At 40.9% G+C, this 23,049-nt stretch overlaps 2 protein-coding genes across 2 annotated transcripts in view; one reads left to right on the forward strand and one right to left on the reverse strand.

Moving 5' to 3' along the window:
* The window catches only part of USP35 (ubiquitin specific peptidase 35), an 873,752-nt gene that overhangs the window by 230,569 nt on the left and 620,134 nt on the right, over window positions 1-23,049 (forward strand). The gene's annotated exons all lie outside the window — the stretch shown is intronic.
* Window positions 1-23,049, reverse strand: part of GAB2 (GRB2 associated binding protein 2) — a 177,065-nt gene that overhangs the window by 152,773 nt on the left and 1,243 nt on the right. The gene's annotated exons all lie outside the window — the stretch shown is intronic.

The following is a 23,049-nucleotide window of genomic DNA, read 5'->3' on the forward strand; positions in this document are numbered from 1 at the left end:
TGTTATACAGCAGAAACTAACACACCATTGTAAAGCAATTATACTCCAATAACGATGTTAAAAAAAAACAGACAACACTAAACATGAAAATGAAGGGAGTAAGCAGAATTAGAGAACTTTCTAAGGATCTTGAATTCTAAGGAGGAGGGAGATGTTTTACTTTAGACATTAAGTAAGGAACTTGTATAAAAAAATGCAAGGAAAATCATTAAAATAAAAGAAATAGGATGTGTGTATTCCAAACCATGGGAGGAAGAGAAAGAGAAATGAAGGAAACCAGATGAATCCAATGGAAGGGAGGGGGAGAGAAAGCAGAATAAAATAAGATGGCAAAAATGCACCCAAATAAATCATTACAGTGGTCTGGAGGAAACTCTAGATAAACTGGTCAAGGAAGGTTTCTCTGAGGAAATGACATTTTATAATAACAGCCATCACTTCTACATAGCTTATCTACGTGCCAAGCATTATTCTAAGTGCTTTACATATAGTACAGTACTTCACTTCATCCTCACAACAACCTCATGAAACAGGTATTATTACTCCATGCTACAGTTGAAGATATTGGGATACAGAGAAGTAACTTGCCCAAGGTCATGGAGTCACTCGGTGGCAGAGCCAGGATGTGAATTCAGAGTCTGCGCTCTTCACCAGCTGGCTGTGCTCCTTTAAGATACTAGCTCACACCAGGATGATGGGAAGGAGCCAGAGGTGTGGGAGAGGGTGAGGGAGGGTGAGATAGTCCAGGCAGAGGGAAAAGCAAGTGCAAAGGCTCTGAAGTGGGGGAGGCCTTGGCTCTTTCAGAGAAAAAAGAGAGGCTGCTGTGGCTGAATGGTAGTGAACGATGGGGCGGTGCGGTGTGAGACTGAATTTGGGAGGGGTACAGGCGCTATCAAGTAGTTTCTTCGAATGCTTTTACTACATGTCAGAGACTAAGCTAAATGACTCATACTGACCTTACATTATACAATTTCTTAAGACAACGGTCCTGGGATAGGCATTGTTCCCTCCCCATTTTGTAGATGTGGAAAGTGAGGCTTAACAGACTAAGCACATTTGCCTGAGATACACAGCTATTGGGTAGAAGAACCAGGATTCAAAGCAGGTGGATCTGACTCCGAAAAGCAGGCTCGTAGCCACGGCCACACATGACATCAAGTTGAGCTAAATATAATCATTCGTCCAGGACAGCCTCCACCTTCCTAGAAAAGCATCTGGCTATAAGCACGCAGGTTTCTGAGAGACTCCGCTAAGGAAGGCAACTTAGAGAGAAAGGCTATGTGCTGTAGGACCAGATCAGGACTACCTTGTCTCTGGGCTTGGCTTTGACCAGCAAAGCCAAGGTTTCTTGTTTATTTCTTATCTTTGCATAGCTTTTTGTTTCTGAAATAAAATATGTGTTCTAGACTCAAATGTCCATATGTTAGCTCTCATCTGTTGCTGCTGAGGAAGGTTCTTTTCAGGGCCTCAGGTGAGCCCTGGTATCTGTGTTAACCTGTATGTTCCATCGCTATGTCAGGCAACTAAGTGCAGTCTAATGACCTTGTGTCCTGGTTTAAAAAAAAAAAAAAAAAGGGACACTAAAGAGCCAAATGCAACAAATGGAGAAAGAGGTGGTTCCCAGATAATTAATTATAACCCGTGCCCCAGGGCTGCAGAGGAAAGGAAAGAGCAATGGGATCTGCTTTTTCTGGAAAAGGTATTCTTGTAAGAGCTAAGCCTGGGGGTAAGGAACAGGGGAGAAGATATTCTTCTATGCATCTTGCTTTTCCAGGGACTTTTGTCTTGACTCTTCTCTCTTTCCCTTTCTCTCTGCTTAGACAAAGGTCAGCAGAAACACTGATAAATAGTCAACTAGGCATGCCTGGTGACAGGTGACATCGGAGCCCTGAGACATGCTTGACAAGGAGCAAGCTACAGTGGCCTCTTCAGGGAGGAGAGAGGCCCTGATATGTCCCAACTTTCAGGTCACAGGGTCCAAGTCTTGGTCTGGAATGCCAGATACAGCTTCCCTACTATATTTCTAACATGAGTAGACATTCACACCAGGTGAATAATACCTGTACCTTAACCTCATTTCAGAAAGCTAGTGACCCACGAGAACACAAAGCAGGCCCGATCTTAGAACTGGGGACAGAATTATTCTGATGCCCTACCATGTCTGGACATATCTAAACTATGAACACACCTATCTGGCAACCAAAGATGATAACTCCTCCAAGACTGCAAGGGTGGGGACAACAGTGGCTATTTTCTCTGAGACCACTATTCACTCTGACCGCAGGCTAGCACTACAAAGCATGCTCCACAGCCCTGTATCCGTATTTTGGATATAACCAGTAGGAGGAGAGACAACGAGAACAATGGGAAGAGCACTGAACAAAACCAGAAGTCCCAAGTTTCAGGTCTGCCACTGACTAGCAGTGAGGCTGTGAAGGAGTTGATCTCTCCGAGTCTCAACGTTCTCCTATCAAATAAGCCAAAGATTAAGCACTGAAGACATACTGAAATGCTCTATACATGTTAATTCCTCCTGTCAAAAATGTTACTAATAGAAGACAGTACACAGAGAGTGCTTAATAAGAACCAGGCACTTACTTTGCAGTTACTCTTCTCTGTAAGGCAGGTATTACTATCTCAATTTTACAGATGAGGAAACAGATTCAGAGAGGTGAAGAAACGTGCCCAACGTCACAGCTTATAAGTGGAGGCTCTGGGCCTGGAACCTAAGCAGTCTGGCTCCAGGATGCATATTTCTTATTTCTGAATACTGGTTCTGCAGCTTCTACCACTGTTTAACCTTCAATAAGCTACCATATTGTGTTAATTCTAAAATCCTTCTCTTTTTTTCCTGGAACATTTTGACATCAAAATCAGAATGTTTTTTTTACAGTCAAGCTGCATCCAGGACATGGCTGTCAACAAGAGTGTACTCGGTTGTCGTTTCTGGTGGTGTGACTGGACCAGTGCAATCCTGAACAAATAATTCAAGGTCCATTTCAGGGAGAAATATGAACCTCAGTAGTTGTGAGAAGACTTTTTGTTAAGATCTTCTGGTAAGATCAAGAAAGTGTCAGCACTGAAAATCGCAGAATATGTCTCAGTGACTTGGGAGAACAAATGCTAAAACGTTTTTAAGAAATGTACTGTCAGTGCCCTTGATAACATAGAGGACAATTATCAGGTAGCAAAATACGGATAATGAGTCAAAAAGTGATTCAAAGCTGGAACTGAACATCAGGAAGTGTTAGGCGTCCTTTACGAATATATTTCACTTTTATTTTCCTTTTGGTGTATGCAAGAGAGTGACACACTATAAATCCACGTCCAAGTAAGTCTAAGAGTGCTCTTTCAATAAGGCATTTTTTTTCATAAAATAAAATACATAAAATAATAGTGTATGTTTAAATATATACCACCTTAGACTCAAGGAACACTGAATGATAACATTTCTAAGGCCTCATTTGAAAATCAGGATGATAAAATGCAAATAAAACGCAAATAAGACATGGCATTCAAAGGCCCTCTACCACCTGACCTAAACCTACCTTTTCTATTCTTGTCTCCCACCACTCTTCCAAGTGGGCTACACAGCAGATTATTATACACAGTATGTGCTTCCTTGAAGATTGCCTACCCCTTTTCGCTTCTGTGCCTTTAAACTGTTTCTTCCACTGAAAATGTTTCATCCCCCTCCCATCCAAGAACGCTCATTTACTAAAGAGTGACTTTGAATCGTTCCTTTATCTCTTAATTCTTCAGTTTTCTTATCTTTGAAATGGGACTCTAACTTTAGGTTTGATTTGAGGATTTCATGAGCTAATGCATGTAAACTGCTTAATACAGTGTCCAATTATTTGTGGTCAGGCAGTACCATCTGTGTCTGGAGGATGAGTTTCAAAACAGTGAATTGGTCAAAGGCACACAGCATACTTAACAGCAAAGCCAGAGTAAGAACCAAGACTTCCTCACGCCCAGGGCAGGGCTCTCTTTAGGTTTAAGAAATGGCTCCCCTTCCCTCCCCCCACCCCCAGTATTGAGAGATTGCTGAGCAAGGTTCTTCTATTTTCCTAGAAACCTGTCCTTCCTCCTCCTCCTTTCCCTATATCGTATGTCCCAAACATGATACAAGGTAAAATAAATGAAAAGGGTCCCACGTTTGAACACACTGGACCATGCGTAAACAAGTCAAATGGGTTTATCTTATCATTTCAGAGCCTTCAATGTGGTTACATACACAGAGTCTCCAAAAAAAGAGAAATATAGTACGGAATGTTTCCCAAATTATTTGATCAGAAAACCAAAGGTTGCTGTATCACACATGTGAGGTCAGGCTATTAAAACCTACGCACACACCTTCACAGTTCCCAGGGTCCCCAGAGAATGAAAGCCCTAATTCCCTAACATAACACACAAGAGTCATTGTAACTTGGCCCCATCTACCTTGTAAATCCCACCACTCCTCTCTCCTATCAGCTCCATTCCAATCATTCCAGCATGTCGGGAGGCCAGTTTCACACGGTCTTCTCTCTGGCTGAAATACCTTTCTTCCCCCCTGTTCCAGTCCAACTTTCCACAGGTCCTTTAAGACCTAGTGCATATAACACCTCACTGAAGCCTTCTCTGATCATTTTCACTCAATTAATTGTACCCTCCTCTGTTCTCTCACAGCACTTTTCTCAGTGGATCTCAATTAGTGATTGACTGATTGATCAATTTCCTTCTAATCCAGGCTCCTGAAGGCCAAGAACCATATCATTTACATCCCCAGTGAGAGGCCTCCTGCAGGCGCTCAGTAAAAGCCTACATTGCCTTAGCTCTCTTCTGCTGGGGCCTCCATATTCCAAAACAAAGCTCTCCTGGATCCACAAAAGGGAACACTCGAGTTATGCTTTTTTTTTTCCTAGCACAATTAACAACAGGGAGACTTATATTTTTAGGCCTAATGGACCTTCCAAGAACAACAATTATTAGTCTCTGTGTATTGCAACAATTATTAGTCTCCCTACACAAAGCTAAGTCACCATGCATAGAAATTAACCCAATCATCCCTTTTTGCAGTCAGTTTGCAGACTTAGCCATAATAAAGCCTGTTTTCCTAACAGCTCAAAGCACTGGAAAATACTATTCCTCCAATTTTAATAAAGTCCCTATAGAGCTGGGAGCAGAAAACATTTGTTTTCTTTGTGTCTACTAATAACAAGGAATTCCAATAGGATCCATGGTTATGAGAGCAAAACCAGTGGTTATGAGCCATGATTCTTCTACTTACAGTGAAAGTTTTGTGCTTCGTAGATTCTCTCATGTTTTTCAAAAAATACACTTAATATAACTTTGATCGGACTTTAGAAATAGGCTTCCAGAAAAGTCAGTAGGTCATGTAGGGAATTCTATCATTTCCATGGAAAATAGGAAGAAGATACAGAAATCATTGATTGAAACACTGAAGCACAAGAAAGCTCATAGCTAGAAGAAAAGAAATCTACTTCCTCTTCTTTTCCTCACACCAAAAGGGCCCTGAGTCTTCGACTACTCTGTTTTTGACATGGATCCCACACGATCCCCTGGTCATTTTCTCTAGATGTACTAGCACTGGTCAAGATTTTTAGATACACACTTTCTAAAATATGCATTCCTAAAGTCTGGGGTACAATATTCTCTCTTCATTGATAGCAAACTAAATTGACCATCACATTCCCAAGCTCTCACAAAGTTCATTATTACCAAGATATTTCCCACTGGGTCAGAATTAAGTCCATAGTAACAGTGGTCTCTCAGTGAGTTTAGAAAGCGATGTTGTCATCATGGCCAGAAACGGACATGCTGAATAGCTTACTTGTTACAAAACAAAACTCAAAAAAATTTCAGTTGAAATCTGCCATCACTCTCATATCCTGCCATTGTCACGTTGTGTAATGTTACCAAAGACATACCCACAAGGAAGTAGCAGAGGGAATTAAAGTGGAATGAAGAACTTTACTCCCAATATGCCAACTACCCCTTGTATAAAGGAGGCTCAGAGAGATTAGATAACTTATCCAAGGTCATATTCTTATTAAACAGTAGAGCCAGGATCCAAACGCAGATTTGTCCCACAAAAACATGTGCTTATTCTATATAGAGAGGCCAGATTACTTGGGGTCAAAAATCTGTTTCCTTTCTTTTCTAATGGAGAAAACTTAGCAAATTTCCTAAATTCCCTATTCCTCAGTTCCTTACCCAAAAATAGAGAAAATAAAAGTGCCTATCTCTTAGGGCTGCTGTGAAGATTAAATGAGATAACATACAAGAAGTGCTCAGAACAGTATCCCATAGACATATGAACAGACAAATCTATTTGTGAATAGGAATATCCATGTACATTTTTTCTATATATACCTATATATGTGTATGTATATATACATGTGTGTGTATATGGCTCACAATATATTCTTAGAAAATAATTTCTCTCATCTTCACTCAAATGCTCTCTACCAACCTTCTGACCTCACAGCTGTGGACATGCTTAGAAAACATAGCTTCATAATAAGTAACACAATAATCCTACTCCCACAACTAGTCCTGCTTACTGTTGCTTTGTTAAAAAACAAAGTTAACTCTTATCTTGCCTTAAACCATATTTCTTTGGGTAGAAACAGAAGAATGAGAAACTCCACATAACAGAGAAGTGAACTAGGGATCTTGGTCAGAAAAGAATTTTCCTCGTAATATCAAGTTGAAAAGTCTAAGGATGTTAATATAATTCAAGTCAATATTTAATGGGCATATATCAAGCATATGCTCTACAGGTGGTACAAATAGGAGCCCAAGACTTGGTCTCTCTCTGCTCTCTAGGGCCTCGTCATCTAGGAGAGAGGTGTATATATATACACATGACTTGCTCCTTGGCACAATGTGTTAAGTGCTAGGAAAGAGTTTCAGTCAACATGCTCTGACATGAACAGGGAAGATCACATATTACTGTGGGGAAAACATTTGAGATTGACGTGAAGAACGAGGCCACGTTCTTCTCCATCTCTTCTTTTAGAGACTCTGATAGAAGGGAAGTAGCTCTTCTACTGTTCTGATTCTGTGACTTTATCAAAAATTAAGAAGCAACACAACTTGGTGAATTCCAGAGAATACAATCAGAACTGGATATACGTTCTTCTTTGCATCCTCTGTAATACTTTCTGTTCTATTTTAAAAGTAATTTAAAAATTGGTTCATAACTACAAAAATAGTATGCATATATTCTTTTTATTAAAAAGTTGAGACAAACCATTTGGCAGCTCCTTAAAAAGCTAAACACAGAGTTACCATGTGACCTAACAATTCCCCTGGGTCCTTTAGAAAGAATGGGATGGGAAACTGGTTTCCACACAAATCACCCAAGCGTTCATTTTAACAATCACATTAAACTTGTTCAACGAAATGTGATATATTCACACGATGGAATATCATTCAGAAAAAAAGGAATGAAGTACGTAAATGCTACAGCATGGATGAACCTGGAGATCATTATGTTCAGTGAAAGAAGGTGGACATACAAGGTCACATAGTATGTGATTCCATTTATATGGACTATCCACAACAGGCCAGTCCACAGAGGCAGAAAGCAAGGGTGGCTGCCATGAGCTTTGGGGAGAAGGGAATGGAGAAGGGAATGGAGAATGGCTGCTTGATGGGTACGGAGTTTCCTTTTGGGGGGGGACTGTTCTGGAATTAGGCAGTGGTGATGTACAGCTGTGTGAATTATACTCAAAATACTGAAGTGTACACCGTAAAATGGCAAATTTTATGGTATGTGAATGATATCTTAATAAAGTAAAAAAGAAAAGAATTGAGACATTATAAAGTCGAAGCCCCTTTGACCATCCCTCCCACCCAAATCCCCACGGGTTGCCAATATTATCAGCTTCAGATGAGTCCTCATTCTAATGCTTATCCCTCACTGTGCCTAGCAGAGGTCCTTGTACCCAGGAGACATTTTAGGCATTTGTTGCACAATAACATCCTACAAGGAAAAGATAATACTGCTTTGTTCTCTTCAGGATAATATAGATCCCTTTGTGTCCACCATCACACAAATGCATCCGTTTAGAAGCAGGCAGCTTTAGACAGTTTACATTAACACCAGGCACACCAAGTGCAGTAACAAAAGAGCATAGCACTTACTGGCTCAAAGCTCACCAACCATAAGTCCAGTTAATAGAAAACCCTGATAGGGACACTCATGCAAATAAGGAGGCACTTTGCCTCTGTCCCCTTGGTTTACAAAGGATTTGGAATAGAAACCAGGCTTGGCAAGGCTATCACTTTGGAGCCCCCAACAGCAAGCTGTAAATAAGTGATTTCCCACCTGGTCAAGTCCAAGTTAAACAGAAGCCTTAGACAGTCTCATAAAAAGACTTGCCCCCAGAACACTACAATATTGTATCTCTAGTCTTTTTTTGGCAGAGGTTTTTAATCAGGGGGTGCACAAAGTCACATGAATTAACTTTTTAACACAAATCCCTGGGCCCCATCCCTCAGAGGTTCTGATTCATTTAGACCAGAGCAGGCTGGCATCTATGTTTTCTAAAGCACCCCAGGTCTTTTGGAAACAGTGTTAGGAAACTTCAGGAAGAATGAGATGGGAAACTGGTTTCCATGGAAATCATCTAAGCATTCATTTAACAATCATGCTGAACTTGTAGTAGCTGCCCATCAGAAGACGGGTAGCATATCCCCATTTTACTGAAGAGAAAATTGACACTCAAGGATTCACTTTTTAAAGTCAGCAACAAGGACTGGGCAGCACTTAAGAGTCCTGACGATGCACTCACACCTTCCTCAAACAGACTCTCCAGGCTCCCATTATGGTACTGGTGTTGTGAAGATGTGGTCTGGTGGAAGGCAGCTGGTCCATAACTAGTTAAGGTCATTTTACCTGTGCCTCAATGTAATGGAGAGTAACTGTTACAATATTTTTGAAATGTTTCCTAATTTGTGTTCCCTTGTTGACAGAGCAGTTTCTCGTCACGTGCTCTATCAATAAAGTGCCTCCTTATTTGCAGCTAAGTTTGAGTGGGAAAGGAGGATGTGATACAGGAGAAGCCCCAGCCATAGAAGGGGAAGTAAAAGAGAAGCCCACTCGCTCTGGCCTTATGGGGAAGGAAGGGAGTAGAACTGGTAAACAAAGACACAGTCCTCATTCACACACCCCCTCCCCACATACAGATTCCTTCTTGTCACCAAAACCAGTTCAACTTAGGGAGCAATGGAACTGCAGAAATCCTGAGACTCCCATTTCCCATACAGAACATGGGGGTGGCCTTCAGGCTACTGGAGTTCAATCTTCAGCTCTGTGTCAATATATGTATGGGAGCAAGGGCTCGGATGTAGCAGCAGGAGGCAGCCAGAAGGATGAGCTTGGGGCAGCAGTGCTCTCTCCCTAAAGCCTGCCTGGCACTCAGGGCATCTAGAAGTTGCTAAGAGACTGGTGGACCAGCAGAGGTCTGTGGTTGGAGCAAAGAGGTCTCAGTGCACCGGGACTTTGAGACCAATGTCTAGCACCACAACCTCCGTAGTGGGTTCCTTCCTGCACATCACTCCCAAAGGACAGACAGGACTAGTTACAACTCAACAGACAACTCCAGGATACATTCCAAACTAGACAATGAAGCAGAGGACACCACACAGACATCGGTATGGATGGCCACACAGACACCCTCTTCTCTCTAACTCACACAAAGACATAGTAAGCATTCTCATGAAGCAGTCAGTAACAGGTATTAAGCATCAACTATTTGCCAGACACTGTTCCGGGTTGGTGAGGACTTGGAGATAAGTGACGCAAACAAAATCCCTGCCCTGATGGAGTTAAGATTTGGGGGTTTAGAAAGGGAAGTGGGCAGAACTCTGAAGAATGAAGTGTTTACTCAAAGGGCTCTGATTAGGAAGTTGAACTTTGAAAAGATTCAAACGAGATTGTTTATGCTGAAAAATTAAAATTTATAAATTATGGCAGTTTTAAAAAACGGCCACAAATTCTTTGACATTCCATCTGCCAAAAAGTTGGGCATCTATGTTCCCTTTCCTTGAATCTGAGTGGGCCTTAGACTCCTCTGACCACTAGATATGGCAAAAGTAACACTGCGTGACTTCTAAGATGAGGTCACTAAAAAGGCCATGTAGTTGCCCCCTTGGCCACTAAGACCCTCACTCTTGGAGCCCCGAGCCACCCTGTAAGAAGTCTGATTACTTAGAGGCTGCCATGTTGGGAGGAAGCCCAGGCTGCATGTAGAGGCCACTTCCAGACACTCTTGGTCAACAGCCCCAGCTGAATGGAGCCTTTGAGTCATCCCAACCCTGTTGACAGTTATGTGAGTGAAGACACTTTCAGATGATTCCAGTTCCCAGCAGTGAGGGCTGCTGTGCCGTTCAAGTCTTCTCAGCTGAGGTCCCAGACATCTGGGAGAAGAAACAAGTCCCTGCCATGCCCTGTCTGAATTTTTGACCCATACTATCTGTGAGCTAAATAAAGTGGTTGTTTTATGCCACTATGTTTTGGGCATGCCTTATCATGTCCAAAGATTTATCATGAAGGAAAAGAAACTGGAACGACAGATGTGAACTGACAGAAAAGAAGATCAGTTATATAAAAAGATATGAAACTATATTTTCTTTGATTGCCTAAGCCTGGTTTGAGAGAAACTGTTATCATGGGGAACTAAAGAAATTATAATACTCTTTTGATTGCTAAGAATATCTATTTTATCTACAGTTGCTATAATAGAAAATGTTTTAGTTATTTGGAATCTTAGCAGTCCAAAAAGTATCTGGACTGGGTGGGTAAGACACCACTCTCTTGTGTAGATTTTCAGCATGGGGCTAACATTCCCATGATGCCATTCAAAGTTGTCCATGAACCCATTTCTGTCTATTTTCCTTGGTGCATGGTGTATAATAAGTATTCAGTAACTTTGCAGAATGATTGATAGGGTCCGAGGAGACAGAGGGAGATATTCCAGAGAAAGCAAAGGGATCATGGTGAGTAAAGGTAATGAAGATGGGGTCTTGGGGAGAACAGAGGGGGCCACTTGAACCTCATTCTTAATCCTTCCCCATCCATATACTTTCGCTCGACATTCATGTGCCTGTATCTTTAGACCCTTGATAAGCTGTTCTCATTACTTGAAATGTTCTTCTCCCATCTGTTTGATGAACTCCTATTCATTCTTCAAAGCCCAGCTCCACTGTCATTCTCACCGGAGCTTTCTCTGATACTACCCCACTTTAAGTGAAATTCCTCTATTCCACTCCCCTGTAACATTATCCACAACCTCTAGCATAGCAGAACACTCTCCATTATATTTAGTAAGTTTAGATGTCCATTTTCTTTGATAAACTGTGAACTACCAGAGAAAAAGGATGATTCTTACTCATCACCTTACTTCCTGCTTGTGCCAAACAAAAAAAGAAAAATTGCTGCCTTTGAGGAGCCCGTGTAATCAAGGGGAGAGATCTAAAAACACAGTCAAACAGCATCGTCCTAAGAGCTGTATGGAGGTATGGTGCAATGATGTGGGAAGACACATGTCCTTCAGGAGGAAACCAGGAAGTGGCACAAAGCAGATGACATCTGAGGTAGGCCTTGAAACCAAATTAAGATGAGAAGCCAGCACGGGGGAAATCTATGGAATCGGAGCTAAAAGGTCTCACAAGGCAACTGATAAATAAGAGGAACGGGCTTCCCTGGTGGCGCAGTGGTTGAGAGTCCGCCTGCCGATGCAAGGGTTCGTGCCCCGGTCCAGGAAGATCCCACATGCCGCGGAGCGGCTGGTCCTGTGAGCTGTTCCTGAGCCTGCGCGTCCGGAGCCTGTGCTCCGCAACGGGAGAGGCCACAACAGTCAGAGGCCCGCGTACACGTCTGGTCAGATGTGGTCATTTTTTTCCCTCCCTACTGCTAGAGATTCCCTGCTCAAGTTATTCCAAGCTCCCTTTTTTTTCATACCTAAAACTACTCAATCTTCCTGTTTATATCAAAAAGCACCCATCATCTGAACAAGCAACTTGTTAAAAAAATACGAGTCTTTAATATATGAAAATGTATTCAAACTAGTAGCAATCAAATAAATCCAAATTAAAATCAGGGACTACTTTTTTACCAAATTATCAAGTATTTTCAAAAATTATACTATCTATTATCAAAGGAGAATCAGGGATCAAAGAAGAATCAGGGAAAGCAAAATTCTATCCTTTCTGAGAGGCAGTTTGGTACGATGTAACAAAAACCATGGAAATAACTGTACTCTTTGAATTAGAAATTCCATTTATAGCAATTTGTCCTAAGGATAAAAGTCTTTGCTATAAAGATCATCACAGCATTATTTAAAATAGTGGAAAAGAGTAAACTACCTAAATGTCTAACAAGAGAAGAGTCAAATAAACTTGGCACTTCAATAACTGTAACAGTTACCGTTTACAGAGTGCTTACAATGTGCCTGGCATTATCATATTTAATACCACAGCCATTTATAAAGTTCCAGTTGCACCAGATTGGCAAATAGAACCCATAACTAAAAATACAGAGGAGGTGAGCTTCCCACAAAGCAGACAGCAGTCAGTAACTGAGGCTGGGCTAGTTCAAGGATGTATTAAGAAGCTGTAGTATGAATCCTTTTAATCCAGCCCCCATTTGTGCCCCTGCACTGCCCCTCCCCCTCCACAGCCCACAAAAGAAGAGTAGAGATGGGGAGGGGGAACCCTGGATCCTTTGACCTAGTGGGTCGTGCTGTATTTTCAGGTGGTACTCTCCCTACCCCTACAGTGGGCTCCTCTAAATCAATCAGTTACTGAGTTCAGGGATGCCACAAAAAAAGAATTGGGATAAGAATTTTTAAAAATCGTAATGCTTGGTGAATATCTGCTCAGGCAACTGAATTACACATCTGCCCTGGACCATTCTGGACAGGGGAAGGAGAAATGGGGTAAGAAGGGGCAGCAGCGCTGCTCCCCCACTGTTTGGCATGGACATGAGTCCCCTTGGTCAAGAAGTCCCACGGAGGGCTTCCCTGGTGGCGCAGTGGTTGAGAGTCCGCCTGCCGATGCAGGGGACACCGGTTCGTGCCCCGGTCCGGGAAGATCCCACATGCCGCGGAGCGGCTGGGCCCGTGAGCCATGGCCGCTGAGCCTGTGCGTCTGGAGCCTGTGCTCCGCGACGGGAGAGGCCCCAGCGGTGAGAGGCCCGTGTACCGCTAAAAAACAAAACAAAACAAAAAAAAGAAGTCCCACGGAGATTGATGGCCTTAAGCCCTCTTGCCAGGTCCCCACCCAAGAGGGCTGTCCATTAGGCAAGTGGGCCCCAGCTGTGGGGTAACAAGAAGGGGAGGGGTTGGCCTAAAAGAGGTTGAAAGAACATAATACCAGTTTCCTCTCCAGGTCTGGAGAGCACGGTGAGAAAGCCTATCCTCTAAGGAACTCACAATCATGGGGCGGGCACACAGGCAGTGCTGGTCAGGCAACCAGTAAATGTCATCAAGGAGGACCCAAGAGCAGCCAGGTAAGAGACACTTACCCCTGTCCCTCTCCCTCTTGCCCATCCCTACACATCAACCTCTGGGACCTAGAAGGGAGCAGGGAAGAAATACCCCGGACGGACTGTCCTCCCACCCCCAAACTCTCTGAGGTGAGCAACAGGGAAAAGGAGCGGAAAGGTAAAACAGATCTACCTTTTCCCACAGCACACCCCCAGAGCCACAAGTCTGGTCAGCAATAGCAGTAGGAAGAGCTTTCAATTAGATAACAGTGAAATGTTACCATGGTGCCCTTGCAATAACCCAGAGTGACCAGAAGTCTGTGGACTCTGCCCCAGGTACCATCAAGGGATCTGTCCCCTAGAGGAAAGGAAGATTTTGACAAAGCACAGTGGGGAATTCTGACTAGAGGGGAAAAAAGCATTCATGTCTGCACCCCTCTGAGTTAAAATTATTCAATTAATTGATTAAAGTTACCATTATCTACACTTCACAGATTAGGCAATGAAAGCTCTGAAAGATTAAGAAACTTGCTCAAACCCACAGAGCACAGGGAAGGCTCAGTTTGGATTCCAACCGAGAGCCCACCTCAGAGCCCATGCATTTTACAGTCACACCAGGATTTTTCAAATGGGGCCCAAAGACATGTCATCCCCAGGAATCTGCAAATCCACTTCAAAATATTTTTCAATATTGAATTTTTATCTCAAGGGTGATCTTAAAATATGTAAATATAGTCTCAATCATGTGAATGATCATCTTACAAGTGAAAGATGCTTCTTGATTACCAGCATTTGCATTTATAATCTAATTGATGTTAAGTATTAAGTTCTCTAAATTTCATAGGCTAATGACTAATGAGAAAGAAGGACAGAGGTGACTGCATATAAATAATGCGGTCATACCAATTAAAAGCCAAATGGCTTGCTATACGAACCAAAGTTGCACTATAGGTCAAACAAAGAAAAGCATGGCACACAGAACAGAAGCTTCCATAAAAATAAGGGCCGGGATTTCCCTGGTGGTGCAGTGGTTAAGAATCTGCCTGCCAACGCAGGGGGCATAGGTTCAATCCCTGGTCTGGGAAGATCCCACATGCCACGGAGCAACTAAGCCCGTGTGCCACAACTACTGAGCCTGCACTCTAGAGCCCACGAGCCACAACTACTGAGCCTGTGTCCCACAACTACTGAAGCCCACGTACCCAGAGTCCGTGCTCTGCAACAAGAGAAGCCACCGCAATAAGAAGCCTGCTCACCGCAACTAGAGAAAGCCCACAAGGACCCAATGTGGCCAAAAAAAAAAAAAAAAAAGAATAAGGGCCATATCTACATTTTAAGCAGCAATTTAGTTTCAGCAAAATATCCAGTGTTATTAATGTGAATTATATTGGCTCTGAAGTTAATTTGAAAATTTTGTTTCGGTTTTATAATTGTAGAAGGGCTATAAGTATACATTTATACCTCAGTTTTTGTTTATAGACATCTGGGAAACATAATAATAAAGATAATTTAATTCAACATCAAGAACATGTAAAAATGTTTGTTTAAAGTGTCCTTATATTACACATACTTGAGAAGCTCTGTGTTATGTCACATTATGCTTAAGCAACCATTAAAAGCCACGTCTTAGAAGACTGTGACACAGGGAAATATTTTCAATACTATATAACTTAAAGCATACAAAAGGTGGTACAGTCTCTCTGATTTTATAAAGTATACAAAGCACACTGTAGACACAGAAAAGAAGACACTAGGAAATACACTAAAATGTGAACAATGTATATGCTGTAGTAGGAGTATTACAGGTGCTTTTTATTAATGGTGCTATTTGCTTTTTGATAATATTCTGATTTACAATACCTTTTTGTAAGAGTGAAATTTACATATTACCCAAAAATTCAATTTTAATAGCCTATCCCATCAAAGTTTCCGAAACCTGCTGCTAAAAGAAAAAAAAAAAATCACACTTTCAATCCAGTTCCAGCTCAAGCTCTTTCTTCTCCAAAGAAATGTAACCAATCTTAAAGAAATATCTGTTCAGACTTAAAAGCATATAAAGTCCTAGTCAACCAATAACTAGGTTTTAGGAACCAGGGCTACAAGGATGAACAAAGGACATGGTGCAGTCCAGAAGCTACCATTCTGGGGGAAGCACAGCATAAACCAAGTTAGTCAATGGTACTAAGGCATAATGACAGGTGGAGAAGGGGTTTCATAACTCATTTTGATGGGGAAGATAGGGCAGGAAAGGCTGCCACAAGGTGACACGTGAACTAAGTGCTAAGAATGCAGGAGAAAATGGGTGCAGAAAGGTAAAATGGCAGATTCCCTAGCAAGTAAAATCTAAACATAGGTCTTGTGACACTGGGATCACTGACCACACTAGACCAATCTCTCCTGGGCTCCTACAGCACTGGCCTTTGCCATTTATATTGTCTGCCATTATAATTCAAGCTGCTTCCCCAACGAGATTGTAAACTCAGAGGGGAATATCATGTACTCCGTAGACTCACTATTCATCAATGATAGTATCTTTAGACTTCTAATGGGAATTAAACTCAACATATTGTAGCCTCTGTTGGTATGCAAAAAATTGTATGCCTATCTAGACTACACCCATTTTTGCCTCTAGAAAATTATATCAAAAGATCAAAACGACAGATTCATTCCTGTAGTCCTCACAAGAATGTTAACCTCTCTACTGATAAACCTTAGCCCTTTCCCTTGCTCTTGCAAGCCAGCAAACCTCCAACTGGTATGTTTTTCCAAGGCAGGCTAAGGAAAGATATGATTGCCTATCCAAGAAAATCTTCCAAGTGTACTGCGGTGATAGTTAATGATATCTAAATCCTGTGGGCTTATCAGCTGGGGTGAAACTCTCAGAAGATGTTGCACCTTTAAAACAGAAATGTGAATAATTAGAAGTAACATAAATGTCTAACCAGGGGAAATGTGAACAAAAGGTACGGTATTTTCACAGACTTTTTTTTTTTCTTTCTTGTCTTTTTTTTTGCATTTTTGTTTTTCTTTCTTTGTTTTCACACACATGCTTGTAAGACTTATGTACATGTCTAGAATTTGCCTTAAGATATTTGAGCAAAGAAACAGTAAAAGGGATAAATGAAGCCACTGTGATGAAATCCTGATAATATTTGAAACTGAATGTGTGTGACCAACCCAAAAGCAATGAGCACCCCTTAAAGCCCATGTGGTTTCTAGATACCATTTTTAAGAAAAGAAAAGAACTCTTGGAGGAAATGGTTAATTCAAAGCATGGATCAGAAACGTACAAGATAGGCCTGGAACATCTTGTCATATCAGATGATAACAAACCTACTAGTAAGGTTATGTCAAAAGGACTCGGAGGCCAACTTGAATAGCCTCCCACTGGCTAAAGAGTACAGTCTGAGTATCAATAAGGACAACAGCCAGAACAGGTTCGAACACGTAAATGTGTATAAATGTGTGAGCTCATGCTGCTCCCCCAAATACCTTAACTGATCACTTTGAAAGCTACTAAGGAATCCACGCACTGTTTTGACAACTGGTAGATAAATAAAAAGAAGCACGCATAAAGCCGGGGGAGGGGCAGCTGTACATTCCATTATCATTCAAGGCTGCAGCGATTCCATCCTGTCTTTTCTCTGGCACTAAAGTATCCGCAGGGCCAAGTACTAACAAATGAGGCATTGCTTCGTTTTAACATGTGGAAAAATACATATAACATAAAATCTACCATCTTAACCATTTTAAAGTGTAGAGTTCAGTGGCATTAAATATTCACATTGCTGTGCTACCATCACCAACATCCATCTCAAGAACTTTTCGTCTTGCAAAACTGAAACTCTGTACCCATTAAACAACAGCTCCCTATTCTTCCTTCCTCCCAGTTCCTGGCAAGTCTCTATGAATTTGATTCCTCTAGGTACTTCACTGAAGTGGAATCACACAATATTTTTCTTTCTGTGATTGGCTTACTTTACTTAGCATAATGTCACGGAGGTTCACCCATTTTGTAGTAAGTCCATGTATAAAAATTTTCTTCTTTTTTAAGGATGAACAATATTCCATTGCATGTACATCCATATTTTATTTATCCATTCATCTGCTGGTAGACGTAAGGGTTGCTTCCAAATGAGAAATTCTGACCCAATGCTAGTGAAAAGACGCTCAGGAGACTGGCCCTGGAACAGAGCAGTCTCTTTGATGTTGTGAACACAATCGAAGAATCAATCCAGTGATTAGGACCACAGAGCAGAAAGCTGCTAAAAGGAATTTCCATATGGCTATCTGTCCCAGGAATTGGGACCAGAAAGAGCATTTGTTTAAATACTCAAATAATATGTTGATATAAAGCCCTGGCTCCTCAGGATGGTCCAGAAACAAATCTTCAATTCACTCTAGTTTCTGAAGACCTCCTTCTCGCCTGTTCTTTTCTCCCCCCAGCTTCATTGAGAAATAATTGACATATAACACTGTGTAAGTTTAAGGTGCACAACAGGTCGATTTGCTACATTCATATACATTCGTATCGTTATCACTGTAGCTTTAGATAATACCCCCATTCACAACACGTAATTCTCTTTTGTGGTGAGAACATTTAAGATCTACTCTTTTAGCAATTTTCAAGCGTACGATACAGTAACTAAAATTACAATGCTGTGCATTAGATCTCTAGAAGTTATTCATCTTCTAATTGGAAGTTTGTACCCTCTGATTAACATCTCTTCAATTTTCCCACCCCCTAGCCTCTGGTAGCCACTATTCTACTATTTCTTTAACTTTGGCTTTTTTTAGATTCCCCACGTAAGTGATATCCTGCAATATTTGTCTTTCTCTGACTTATCTCACTCAGCATAATGCCCTCATGGTCCATTCAGGTTGCTGCAAATGGCAGAATTTCCTTCTCTCTCATGGCTGAATATTACTGCATTGTGTGTGTATGTATATGTGTGTGTATATATACACTTTTTCTTTCACATCTTCTTTATCCATTCATCCATTCATAGACACTTGGGTTGTTTCCGTATCTTGGCTAGTGTGAATGATGCTACAATGAACACTGTGGTGTAGATATTTCTTCAATACCCTATTTTCACTTCCTTTGGATATATACTCAGAAGTAGAATTGTTGGATCATGTGACAGTTCTATTTTTAGTTTTTTGAGGACCCTCCACACTGTTTTCCATAGGGGCTGCAACAATTTGCATTCCCACCAACAGTGCAACAAGGGTTCCCTTTTCTCTATATCCTTGCCAACACTTGTTATCTCCTGTCTTTTTGAGGACAGCCATTCTAACAGGTGTGAAGTGATAACTCATTATGGTTTTGATTTGCATTTCCCTAATGACTGCTGATGCTGTGCACCTTTTCATGCACTGTTGACCATTTTAACTTGTCTGCTCTTCTTACCAGCCTGTATGTTCTCTCTTGCCTACCTCTCCAGTCTCATAGCCCACTACTTCCATCATCCTGCTGACGGTCCAGCAACACCAAACTGTTTTTAGTGTCCTGCACACACTCTTCGGGCCCTTGCCACCTGGCCTCCGCTGTCAGTGGTCTCTCTGGCTGGAAAGCTTTCTTCTCGTGGCTTACTTCTAGTTAGGGCCACCTCTCAAAGAACCCTTTCTTTTTCTTCTTTGTAGTCCCAGAATTTGCGTGCTTGGCACATAATGGCTGCTTGATAAATTACTGAACTAAATTATATTTGTTACATTCACATTCTCTGTTGAGAAGACAAGTTTAAAGAAAAATTCAAGGATAATGGGATTACAGGTAATTTTTATTTATACTTTAATATTGCTCAAATTTTCTAATGATGTACTGACTTTTCAAATTTACCTTTAAGAAAAATTTAAGAATAATCTGATCAAGAATAAAGCGGAGGAATCAGTCTACCAGATTTGACGATTCATCAAAAAGCTAGAGTTATCAAGAGTATGTGGTACTGCAGAGGGATAGACACATGGGATGATGGATAGGTACAGAGAACCCAGAAATAGGCCCACACAAATTGCCCAACTGCTTTATGACAAAGGTGCAAAAGCAATTCAGTGAAGGCAGCACAGCCTGGTCAACAAATGGTGTTGGAGCAATCAGGCATCCGTTGCCAAGTACTACTACTGCTACTACTAATAAATAAAATAAAATCTCAATCTAAGTTTCACATCTTATACAAAAATTAACTTAAAACAGATCATGGACTTAAATGAAAAATATAAAACCATAAAATATTTGGGAGGAAAAACACGGAGAAAATCTCTGCAACTGGGCTAGGCAAAGAGTTCTTACATTTGACCAAAATAATACAACCCATAAAATGTAAAATTGGTAAAATGGACTTTATCCAAATCAAAACCTTTTGCTCTGGAAAGACCTTGTTAAGTGGATGAAAAGACAAGCTTCAGACTGGGAGAAAATATTTGCAAACTACATATTTGATGAGGACTGGTATCTTGAGCATACAGAAAACCCTCAAAACTCAACAGTAAAAAAAGCAAACAATCCAAATAGAAAAGGGACTAAAGACTTGAAGAGAGACATTTGACCAAAGAGAATATACAGATGGCAAATATCATATGAAAATATATTCAACGTCATTGGCCATAGGGAAATGTAAATTGAAACCAATGGGTAAACAGTTAAACAAATGAACTGTAGTACATCCATACTGTGGAACATTGCTCAGCAATAATAAAGAATGAACAAGTGATACTACAAGAACTTGGATGAATCTCCAGAGAAATATGCTGGATGAAAAAGCCAACCCCAAAAAGTTATGTATTGCATGAATCGATTTATATAACACTCTTGAAATAATAATAATATATTAAAATGGAGAAGAGATTAGTGATTATCACAGGTTAAGGATGTGGTGGGTGTGGGATGGTAGAGGATGTGACCATAAAAGGGCAACATAAGGGATCATGTGCTGATGGAAATGTCCTGTATCTTGACTGTATCACTGTCAATATATTGATTATCACATTGTACTATAATTTTGCAAGAAGTTACCATTAGGAGAAACTGGGTAAAGGGTACATGGGTTATCTCTTCACTATTTTTACAACTACATAGCTTCTACAATTACCCGAAAATAAAGTTAAATTTTAAAAAAAGCTCAGGCTTTGGGACAAAGCTAGGTGATGTTGGGCAAGTCGCTTCCTTTCTCTTAGGGCTGAAATGATTAAATTAAGAGATGAATGGTCTAAGCATAGTGCTTGGCACAGGTAAATGCTCAACAGATGGCTATTAAAATGATAATCAGTTAGAAATAGTACTTCTACTCTGAGAAGTCAGAAAAAGATAAGGAACCATGCGGATACAGGTAAATATGGAAATTTGGTCACAATATGTGCTGACAGCTACTCCCTAACAGCTTCAATCTTCTTTGTGAAGAAGGCGGCAGTGTCATCCACTAAGACTGAAGGGATGGATTAACCTTTACTCCCAGAATCTAATCCAGTGCCTGGGACACATATATTTAATAAATGAGCTTATTTAACAAATAAAGTTTCCTTAATTCCATTGTTCTTTAGAATCAACACACAACTTTCTCCAAATTAGCCACTAGGGGGCAGTGCTGCTGCCAATCTTTTCCCCTAAATTTTTTAACTCAGTGAAAATAATAGAAAATTACAGGGCAGTGTGTGTCATAAAGTATTTTTTTCCTCAAGAAGATCTGATTTCAGCTTTATATACATGTATACATGTGTGTGTTCACACCTGTGCACATGCGCGCATGCACACATATATACATGCACATTGCAGCATGATGGGAGGGCTGTTCCTTCTGCCAGCCTCCCACTGCAATCATACAGTGATGCCCCAGAGGCAACACTCACCATTTTCCAGAGGTCATTTTTTTGTAATTCCTCCAGGGCACACAGCAAATCCTGAATAGACCTTTTACACTTTCTTATAATTAATAAATTGGAAAAGACATCGTTGAAGAAATCCCCAAAGCTAATCCTGGTAACATTTGCCATAGCTTCTTTCTTTATTTATTTTTACTCCTACACCTACCTCCTCCCCAAATTATTGATAAAAAAGAAGTAGGTTTTTAAAATTTTTTTAAATAGTTGCAATAGATTTCATAAACTTCTTTTCCCCTTGTTTCAGATTCTTGATACATTCTTATAATGAAGATTTATCAATCTATAATACCACATGGCTATTATATATACCAGAATAAGCAGCAATTTGGGGGTATGTGTTTAGCGATGGGGCTAGGAAATTTCCTAGTTTGGTTCTAGTGAACTTGGGCCTCTAACGAACAGAGGGAGCTGACAGAGGTTCTAACTTAAAAGAGAAATTCTCAAAACCCTCAAAGAAAAGAAGATGTATGGGAAGACTGTTCCCCAAGAGTTTAGGGTTACACGAACCAGCTCAGTTTCAACTAAGGGAAGTGAACTTCCACAGTAGGGGAGACTTCCATTCATACCAATGGAACACATCACACCCTAGTCTAAGAAAAGCTGTTACTAGTTTGGTCTTATGGGCTGGAGCTGCGAGGGAGATGGGAAAAGGCTGAGGTCATCTTATGACTATAGGCTGTCAAGTACTTCAAGTGAGAGAAAAAGGTGGTTGACCCCACAGCCTCTGAACCCAGTTATTTTGAGCTAAAGTTGCTTGGGAACAAAAATACCCAAGAAATGGATCATAAAGAGGGTGATAGAGTTGAAGTAGTCATCTGTCAATGTAGATACAGTGTCAACTTGTTTGCAAACTGTTTCCAAACAAAGTTTCAAGGTTGTTTAGGGTAGTGTTCTAACTTGACAATTAAGAGTCACATTTTTACTGGATACTTTATTCCAGTAGGTGGTATGGAATGGTATTACACTTTTATTGATAGTCTTCAGAAGCTCTTTGGGGCCAAAGATTTTTGTTTTTGCTTTATAGTTGTAAAAACATTAATAGCATTAGTAACATTAATAGTTTTATATTAACCTAATATAAAAATTCACCCTTCCTAATGAACTGATATGGCCCTCAAGAGGAGAAAATCTTTCTTAACAATTATAGTTCTTTGGCTACATGGACGTCTCTGAAAATGAGCTTTAAAACTCAGATGAACACTTCATTGTATCATCCCTACTATATTTAAAATCTATGTCCACTTTAAAAAGTCATGTGCTAAATCCTGAGGTTCCCCCCACCCCCCAGCAAATGATCTAAATAAGAGCCTGACTTCATTTACATACACACTCACTTGCACTCCCAACCACACTTCCTTTGAAAAACAGAATGTCACTTCCTCAATCCAGAGGCCAGAAGTCCCTTGGTTCTGATCTGGGGAGCCAAGACAGGAAACTGGTAAGCTTTTGCCTCTCCCCCCATGGACAGCCACTGGTGCAGCTGACAGAGGGCAGGGTCTATTCAGAGCTCCCTTGATGCACTGCAGCTGGAAGGCAACAGCTCACTTCCATGCTGTGGGAATGATCCCAGAGAGTCCAGCACCGAGAGTCAGTTAACAAGAGCATTTCATAGGAAGGGAAGAGAAGAGGATGGGAGACCGGGACATCTTTTAGCGATCTTAATTCCATTT

This window comes from Orcinus orca, chromosome 8, assembly GCF_937001465.1.
Source record: "Orcinus orca chromosome 8, mOrcOrc1.1, whole genome shotgun sequence".
Lineage (NCBI taxonomy): Eukaryota > Metazoa > Chordata > Mammalia > Artiodactyla > Delphinidae > Orcinus > Orcinus orca.